The sequence below is a fragment of the Macrobrachium rosenbergii genome, chromosome 48 (genome assembly GCF_040412425.1).
Source record: "Macrobrachium rosenbergii isolate ZJJX-2024 chromosome 48, ASM4041242v1, whole genome shotgun sequence".
NCBI classification, from domain to species: Eukaryota; Metazoa; Arthropoda; class Malacostraca; order Decapoda; family Palaemonidae; genus Macrobrachium; species Macrobrachium rosenbergii.
The window spans coordinates 34,749,293-34,758,267 of NC_089788.1; positions in this window are offsets into that span (position 1 = coordinate 34,749,293).

Genomic DNA, 8,975 nt, shown 5'->3' on the forward strand with positions numbered 1-8,975 from the left:
AGATAGGCTTTGGCTTCGTTTACTTTGTCTGTGTTCCAGCAATGTTATTCAAGAGGGTTTCTACTTGCTCGATCCATGTTTCTAGATTATAAGCATCGTGTTCTCCTTTCCTTCCCCAGAACTTGATAATATGGTCACTCGCATGTAATTTATGAGCAACCGTAGAGGTTGTGTTTGATGGAGCTAAAGGAATAGGAGTAGCCATTTTCAATTGTTTTGTTTGGCTTCTCGTCTGAACACGAGTTCCTACTTTATTATTACGTGCAGATCTCTTTCTGTACATTTACGCATTAATGGCAAGTAAATTCTTAAACATAAAATACGACTGAATTGAGATTAAGTTATGGCAGTGATATCTCAAAAAAAAAAAATTAAAGACAAACCAGGTCTTAAAATCAACAACAAAAAATCATAAACACTTCCCTTGAACTAAAGTAAATTGAAAAAATCACTTAAAAATTACTAAAAAAAAATCCTAAACATCTCCCTCAATTACAAAAAAAAATAAAATAAAATATAAAAAAGGTTAGTAAATACAAATATTGAAAAGTTTTAGTAACTGATTAGTACTGATCAGTAAAACAAGAAAATTTGTTGCCAAAGAATTTAAGTATCTAATGAATCTCAAAGTACAAGTCTTGTGTGTTTTGAAAATGTTAAACAGAAGTATTCACATCATGTTAGCTTTAGTAAAATAAATGAAATCTTATGTATATGTATTTATGTGAGGATGTTCAAGGACTTATCTTTGCCGTCTTCGAATCTGTGGTCGTACGATTTTCTTGGCTGCCTTACTGGGATGGAGAGGTCAGGAAAACGTGTAACTTCTTGCATTTGTGTTGCTGGGACCTCTCCCTTTCTCTCTCGTGTGGATTGCAAAGGAATGAGCGCGTTTTCCTTCCATGTCAGCTGCTGCGTAAAATTTCTCTCTCTCGCTGAGTGAAACGGCGTCTTCTTGAATTCGGTCGTAAATTTCGTCTTCTGCTTCCATGTTTGATGCATTAATGTTCTTTCTTCTTACGAAAATCGATGATTGTGGAGCTTCTCTGTGGCTAGATTGTCTTTTAATTTTTAAACTGTCTTAATTTTCGGAGTGGAGATTTGCGTGTGGAGTGACTGAATCTTCGGTGGAACACTTATAATTGGTTACATTTTGTAATTGTCTTTATAAGGGAAACAACTTTCACTTATTTTGATATGTTCGGTCTTGTCTTATTACAGACTTCGCTGGACCTGCTTGAAGATGGTCTGTAGAATTAGAGACAGCACGCACTAATTGTTTCTTCTTGCTGTCGGCTGTGCAGTTCGAATAATCCCCTAAGCTGTCACCAAATATTCTATAGTGGGGAAGGTATCCATTTCTTTTAAACTGTCTGTTGTGCTGCGTGCTTTCACTTCCGTAGGAACAAGTTGCTCGATAATTAACTACAGTATGTTGGAGCTTCACTTATCATGCTCAGATGTCGGCTGTCTTCCAGATTTTCACAAGTTTTCATTTTATATATTTTGGATTAAATGAGAGTTATGTTTCCCCTTAAACACATTTATTTTGTCTTTAAACTATATAACTTTTCCACCTTTCAGTGGGTAGTAGTGACCCAGTCCTTATCCTAAAAGGTACATTGTAAAAGTCTTGGACTTCCAATTTCACTTAGTCTGCGGGCATTCAGAAATTTTATATAAGTTCACAAGTCACTTCAAGCTTTCACTGTCACCTCTCCACACACCTCACACACTCCCTGCCCTGATGCCTTTTTCTAACTGACTCTCCTTCCAGAGTCTTCGTATACATGGGTATACATTCGATGCCGAAATCTGGTATAGTTTTCCCAAGTTTCATCCAGATGGGCTTCCCTTTTCCTTAATGTTTCACGTTTAATTATCTATACAATTCGTTCAATGATTGTTATCGAGTTAATGTTATGGTGTGCAAGAGGTCACCGGGTGAGGTCAAGATCTCAATTAGTTCTTCTTTTTGCACAGTGCTCTATGAGGTAAACACTGATTCAAAGTGATGACGAACGGTCAAACTCGGCATCTGGGATTGCTTAGTTCAATTATTGGCCCTTTCTGTTTTGCTCTGTCTTTATTAATGATTTTTTGCATGCCCTCGTGCATATATTAAGATATTTAGTTTGTTCAATAATATACTCAATTCCATTATATGTATTATTATATTTTCCTAAGAATCCCTGCCACCAAATGCTTCGTTTAAAACTGGAAAATACAACAGTGCATTTTGGGCATTGTCTGACAAGGAAGGGCGAAAGGAATATAGACCCCTCCCTTAATCTGTTAATCGCCTTTCAACTTTCTCTTCTCAAACATATGACCATGGGAGACTTTGCTTTCTGGCCGGAAGCAGATTAAGAGAAAAGGACAGCTGGCATGTACACCTGGAACTTGAGTCATAAATGACCCAGCTACCTGTGGATAACCTCCTGACCCCTAACCGAAGTCATATAAGGGTCTCACCGAAGGAACATGCGAGAGCGACACTGTTGGATGCGAGCGAGACACATCTCCCCCTTCCATTCACGCCTCCTACAGAGAGCCATGCCCTACCACGTGGTCCTATCTTGTAGGGACCTTAAGTCTTCTTACCAGTGAAGCCCTTAGCCCTCCCTCCGCCTCCATTACCCTCGCTGAAGCCACCTCTTCTGCAAGGTAAAGTGATCTGTTGCAAAGGTTCTTCCAGTCAGTCACACTGTTTTAATTTTTGTACTAAACTTCCTATTTCAATTTCTAAGTGCCAGTATTTCCATATAAATCTTGCCTTGGTAGGTCAGTGTTACATAAATGCCTGTGTTTATATAATTACATAAAATCGTGTGCTCAAGGCTTCCTGGCACCCTCTGTGCTTGCCTTGTCCTAAGTATATTTTACTGTGTCCTACTGGCTTTTAATTCGTGAATCTCTCCGTTTACATACAGTTTGTTAGCCGTGGAAATCTCTCTTGACTGTGCCTTGTTTCGACATCGTCACGCCGACTGATATACTTTCAAGTTTTCTCAGTTATAATTAACCTCTCAGGCCTTGCATGCCTGATTAGTCCATTTCATCTTCTGATATTTCATTTCATGTAAATACACGTAATTTTAAACTCACCCTATCGTGTTTACTTACAAGTACCTTGTGAGCAGAGCCCTCAGCTCAGATAAATTCCCCCTTTTTCCTTGTTTTTTACGATTTCCTTACCTTACCTTACCTTACAGTTCGTTCGGGTTGCCCCAGGTCCCTCAGTGTGAGGCATCTCTGATGTCTACCAGAGAATTACTAATGCATCTTCCGGTATATTTTGCATCTTCCAATCTTGGATGGTCTGGGATGCAGCTTAGATATTTGTCGAGCTTATTCTTAAACACATCTACGCTCACTCCTGATATGTTCCTCAGATGAGCTGGTAACGCACCGAATAGACGCCGCATTATCGATGCAGGTGCGTAGTGGATTAATGTCTTGTGTGCTTTCCTTAGTTTTCCTGGTATAGTTTTGGGCACTATTAATCTTCCTCTGCTTGCTCTTTCTGATATTTTTAGCTCCATGATGTTTTCGGTAATTCCTTCTATCTGTTTCCATGCCTGTATTATCATGTAGCCTAGTGCTCTCTTCTCCTTTCGAGACTATATAATCTTAAGAATTGTAGTCTTTCCCAGTAGTCAAGGTCCTTAACTTCTATTCTAGCTGTAAAGAACCTTTGTACACTCTCTATTTGTGCAATATCCTTTTGGAGTGTGGGTACCATATTATATTGCAATATACAAGTGGACTACGTACATACGTTTTATAAAGCATAATAATGTGTTCGGCTTTTCTTGCTTTGAAGTGCCGGAACAACATTCCCATTTTTGCTTTGCATTTTGCCAATAGTATTGCTATTTGATCATCGCATAACATATTCCTATTAAACATCACACCAAGGTCTTTAACTGCTTCCTTATTTGTGATTGTCTCGTTATTAGGTCCTCTATATGCACATAGCATTCCTTCTTTATCACCATAATTTATTGATTCAAATTTATCAGAGTTAAATACCATCCAATTTACCTCTGCCCAATCATAAATTTTGTTTAGGTCTCTTTGTAGCGAGTTCCTATCTTCATCACAAGTAATTTCTCTACTTATTCTTGTGTCATCTGCGAAACTTCTCACTACCGAGTCCTTAACATTACGTCTATGTCTGCAATCATAATAACAAACAGCAAGGAATCAACAGCAGTCAGATTTTATACAAAAATAGAGGTAAGTAACGAAATCATTCATTTAGAGTCCATAATTGGCTCATGGTAAGCATTTCCCCTGGTAAAATCGTATTTATATATATATATATATATATATATATATATATATATATATATATATATATATATTATATATATATATATATATATATATATATATAATGTATGAATGCCTTTTACTGTAATACTACAGTATAATATGAAGATAAAAGGCCCATAAAACACTATTTGAACGTTGCAACCATGGTTGCAACGTTCAAATAGTGTTTTATGGGCCTTTTTATCATTCATATATATATATATATATATATATATATATATATATATATATATATATATATATATATATATATATATATATATATATATATATATATATATATATATATATACATATGCAACAGAAGAATTCCGTGGAAAGTGGAGTCGAATAAGGAATAGGTAGACCAGTACTTGAGGAAACATTCTTTATTGCGACTAGTTTCGAGGTTCTAACACACCCATCATCAGGCATCTAAAATAACAAATAAATACAATGAAAGAAAAAAACACTCATTAAAATGAAATAAAATTAAACATCAAGAACTAACTACCAAGAATTAAAATTGAACAGTACCGTTTTAACCTATAGCAAGAGGCAGAGAGGAATACAAGGCAAATACAAAGATAGTTACAGAAGATAGACACAGAATTAAAAACAAAGCAACTCAACTGACCGTTCATTATTACAGAGTGATGGTTTTTCTTTGATGGTATATAATGTTTCAATTGTGGTTAGCTCCACATCACTAGAACGACTGGCTAATATAGAAAAGAATCTATACTCAGAGGATGGTCATGCTGATGGCAGTGCTCACGAATGGCACTAAATGCTTGTTTGTTAAGTGGCCTGTTTGTTCTAATTGATCGGCTTAGGTGTTCAAAGGCACGGACCCGAAGCTGCCGCTTTGATTTACCAATATAAGTTACATTACAGCAACTACATGTATACTTATAGACTACAGATGACTGTAGTTCTTTAGGCACTGTATCTTTGAACTTGAAAGTCTTTTGTACTACATTTTTGGCCTGAATATGATCCTGAGACTGACTTGAGGGTAAGATTCCAGTGTTGATTTAGATAAACTGTTTCTCAAGGAAAAACTGCTTTTACCCATGTAGGGCAAGGAAAAATAAACAGTAGCTTTGTTTACTATCACTTTTGGGGGACGTGGATCCATTAGTTTTTGGAGTTGTTTGCCAATGTATGTGTCAATAAATTTAGCACCGAATCCATTATGAAAAAGAATATCTTTGATACAAAGAAAATTCAAAATGTAAGCTAAAATAATTGGAACAAATCTGGAATGCCCTAGTCACTAAAGTTTTCACTAAGTTCCTCTTAAAATTAATAGGTATAAAGATGAAAATTTGGTTGAGAGTCCAGTGAAAGTTGGTTTTCTATACACCTCTGTATGAAACTCACTATCTTTATTATTACGAGAACATCCAGAAAGGCCAGCTTTCCATCAGTCTCTATTTCTGACGTAAATGTGATATTTTCATGCTTCGAGTTTAAATACTCTAGAAACAAAGGAATGTGCGTGGGAGATCTGAAAATTAAAAAAGTGTCATCTACATAGCGTCTATATAAAAGTGGTTTGAAAGATGCCGGACATTCTTTCAACCACCTAACCTCATGATATGCAAGAAAGGCATTAGCTAACGTTGGACCCAGTGGATTTCCCATGGCAACCCCATCCTTCTGCTTATAAACCTTTTCATTGAAGATGAAAAAGCAATCGGTTGCTGCTAGAGATAAAGTTTATGAAGTTGAGCTTTTGTAAAATATAGAATTTTATCAGAATCACTGTATAAATTATTAATGCAAATGTCAATGGTTTCAACTAAAGGTATATTCGTGAACAGTGACTTCACATCAAAGCTTGCCATAACACAATTATCGAAACTTTTACTCCCTATCTCTTTAACAAAAGTAAATGTATCTTTAACCGTGTACTCATTAATTGTTATAGGAGCAATAATTTATACAGTGATTCTGATAAAATTCTATATTTTACAAAAGCTCAACTTCATAAACTTTTATCTCTAGCAGCAACCGATTGCTTTTTCATCTTCAATGAAAAGGTTTATAAGCAGAAGGATGGGGTTGCCATGGGAAATCCACTGGGTCCAACGTTAGCTAATGCCTTTCTTGCATATCATGAGGTTAGGTGGTTGAAAGAATGTCCGGCATCTTTCAAACCACTTTTATATAGACGCTATGTAGATGACTTTTTTTAATTTTCAGATCTCCCACGCACATTCCTTTGTTTCTAGAGTATTTAAACTCGAAGCATGAAAATATCACATTCACGTCAGAAATAGAGACTGATGGAAAGCTGGCCTTTCTGGATGTTCTCGTAAGCCGCAAAGATAGTGAGTTTCATACAGAGGTGTATAGAAAACCAACTTTCACTGGACTCTCAACCAAATTTTCATCTTTTATACCTATTAATTTTAAGAGGAACTTAGTGAAAACTTTAGTGACTAGGCATTCCAGATTTGTTCCAATTATTTTAGCTTACATTTTGAATTTTCTTGTATCAAAGATATTCTTTTTCATAATGGATTCGGTGCTAAATTTATTGACACATACATTGGCAAACAACTCCAAAAACTAATGGATCCACGTCCCCCAAAAGTGACAGTAAACAAAGCTACAATTTATTTTTCCTTGCCCTACATGGGTAAAAGCAGTTTTTCCTTGAGAAATCGTTTATGTAAATTACTATTGAATTTTACCCTCAAGTTAGTCTCAGAGTCATATTCAGGCCTAAAATGTAATACAAAAGTTTTTCAAGTTCAAAGACACGGTGCCCAAAGACCTACAGTCATCTGTAGTCTATAAGTATACATGTAGTTGCTGTAATGCAACTTATATTGGTAAATCAAAGCGCCAGTTTCGGGTCCGTGCCTTTGAACACCTAGGCCGATCAATTAGAACAAACAGGCCACTTAACAAACAAGCATTTAGTGCCATTCGTGAGCACTGCCATCAGCATGACCATCCTCTGAGTATAGATTCTTTTTCTATATTAGCCAGTCGTTCTAGTGATGTGGAGCTAACCACAATTGAAACATTATATACCATCAAAGAAAACCATCACTCTGTAATAATGAACGGTCAGTTGAGTTGCTTTGTTTTTAATTCTGTGTCTATCTTCTGTAACTATCTTTGTATTTGCCTTGTATTCCTCTCTTGCCTCTTGCTATAGGTTAAACGGTACTGTTCAATTTTAATTCTTGGTAGTTAGTTCTGATGTTTAATTTTATTTCATTTTAATGAGTGTTTTTTTCTTTCATTGTATTTATTTGTTATTTTAGATGCCTGATGATGGGGTGTGTTTCGAAACTAGTGCAATAAAGAATGTTTCCTCAAGTACTGGTCTACCTATTCTTATATATACATATATATATATATATATATATATATATATATATATATATATATATATATATATATGTGTGTGTGTGTGTGTGTGTGTATATACATGTATATATATTTGTATACATATTTTAATAAGCCATGAACAAGAATCCTCTAGCATACACAACCATGCCATTAAATGCAAACGGAAATCAGTTATGAAGATTTTCAGATTATTGGTTATACAAACAATCCACAAGAACTACTGATTTACTTTTGTATTTGTCGTGACTCTCTGCTTTTCTCTGACTTTTTTTTGTTTTATTTTGCTTTAGTCTTAGTATGTACTGTACTTAGCCTCTTGAATGGTAAGTCAGCCTCCAGTGTTTTTGTAGGAGCGTCTATATTTAAGTGTGTTGTATCTGTTCTTAACAACTTTATCCTTTTGCATTCTGTTTTTATCAGTTTTTTTTTTTTTTTGCTTGCTTTTTACATCTTTTTAAGGTCAAAGTTTGTATATAGCTCTTTTAAATAATTTATATTAATATACTGTATTTTACCATAGATCTCCTTGATGAAGTGATTACAGAGAGACTATTATAGAAACTGTCACTGATACTATCACAAAGAGTGGAACAAGTGGTCTAATGACTAAGAGTCAGAACATTGGAGAGAGCGAGAGAGAAGGGAAATTGATCAAACGCCAAGACAAAACAGAAGTATGATGACTGCTCCGTGGCCGTTGGTTACAAGCAAGCTCAGCAGTTTAGCATACAAAGGAAAGGTGAGAGGTTAAAGATAAACAGGCAATACTTGGTGTGGGTTTGATGGCGAGAGAAGGAGAATGGTGAACGAAAATGGTGAATGATGAGCATGCTAAGGAAGGTAAACATATATAATATATATATATATATATATATATATATATATATATATATATATATATATATATATATATATATATATATATATATGTGTGTTATGTATATATGTATATATATAGAAAATATATATATATATATATATATATATATATATATATATATATATATATATATATATTTATATATATATATATATATATATAAATATATATATATATATATATATATTTATATATATATATATATATATATATATATATATATATATATATATATATATATATATATATATATATATATATATATATATAAGAGAGACAGACAGACAGACAGACCCATCATTAAACATTATCTAGAAGGCAGGTAACTTTAGAAAGGTGAGAGAAACAGGTATACAACTAATGAGAAGAAGTGCAATAACAAAATTCAAGACAGTCTTTG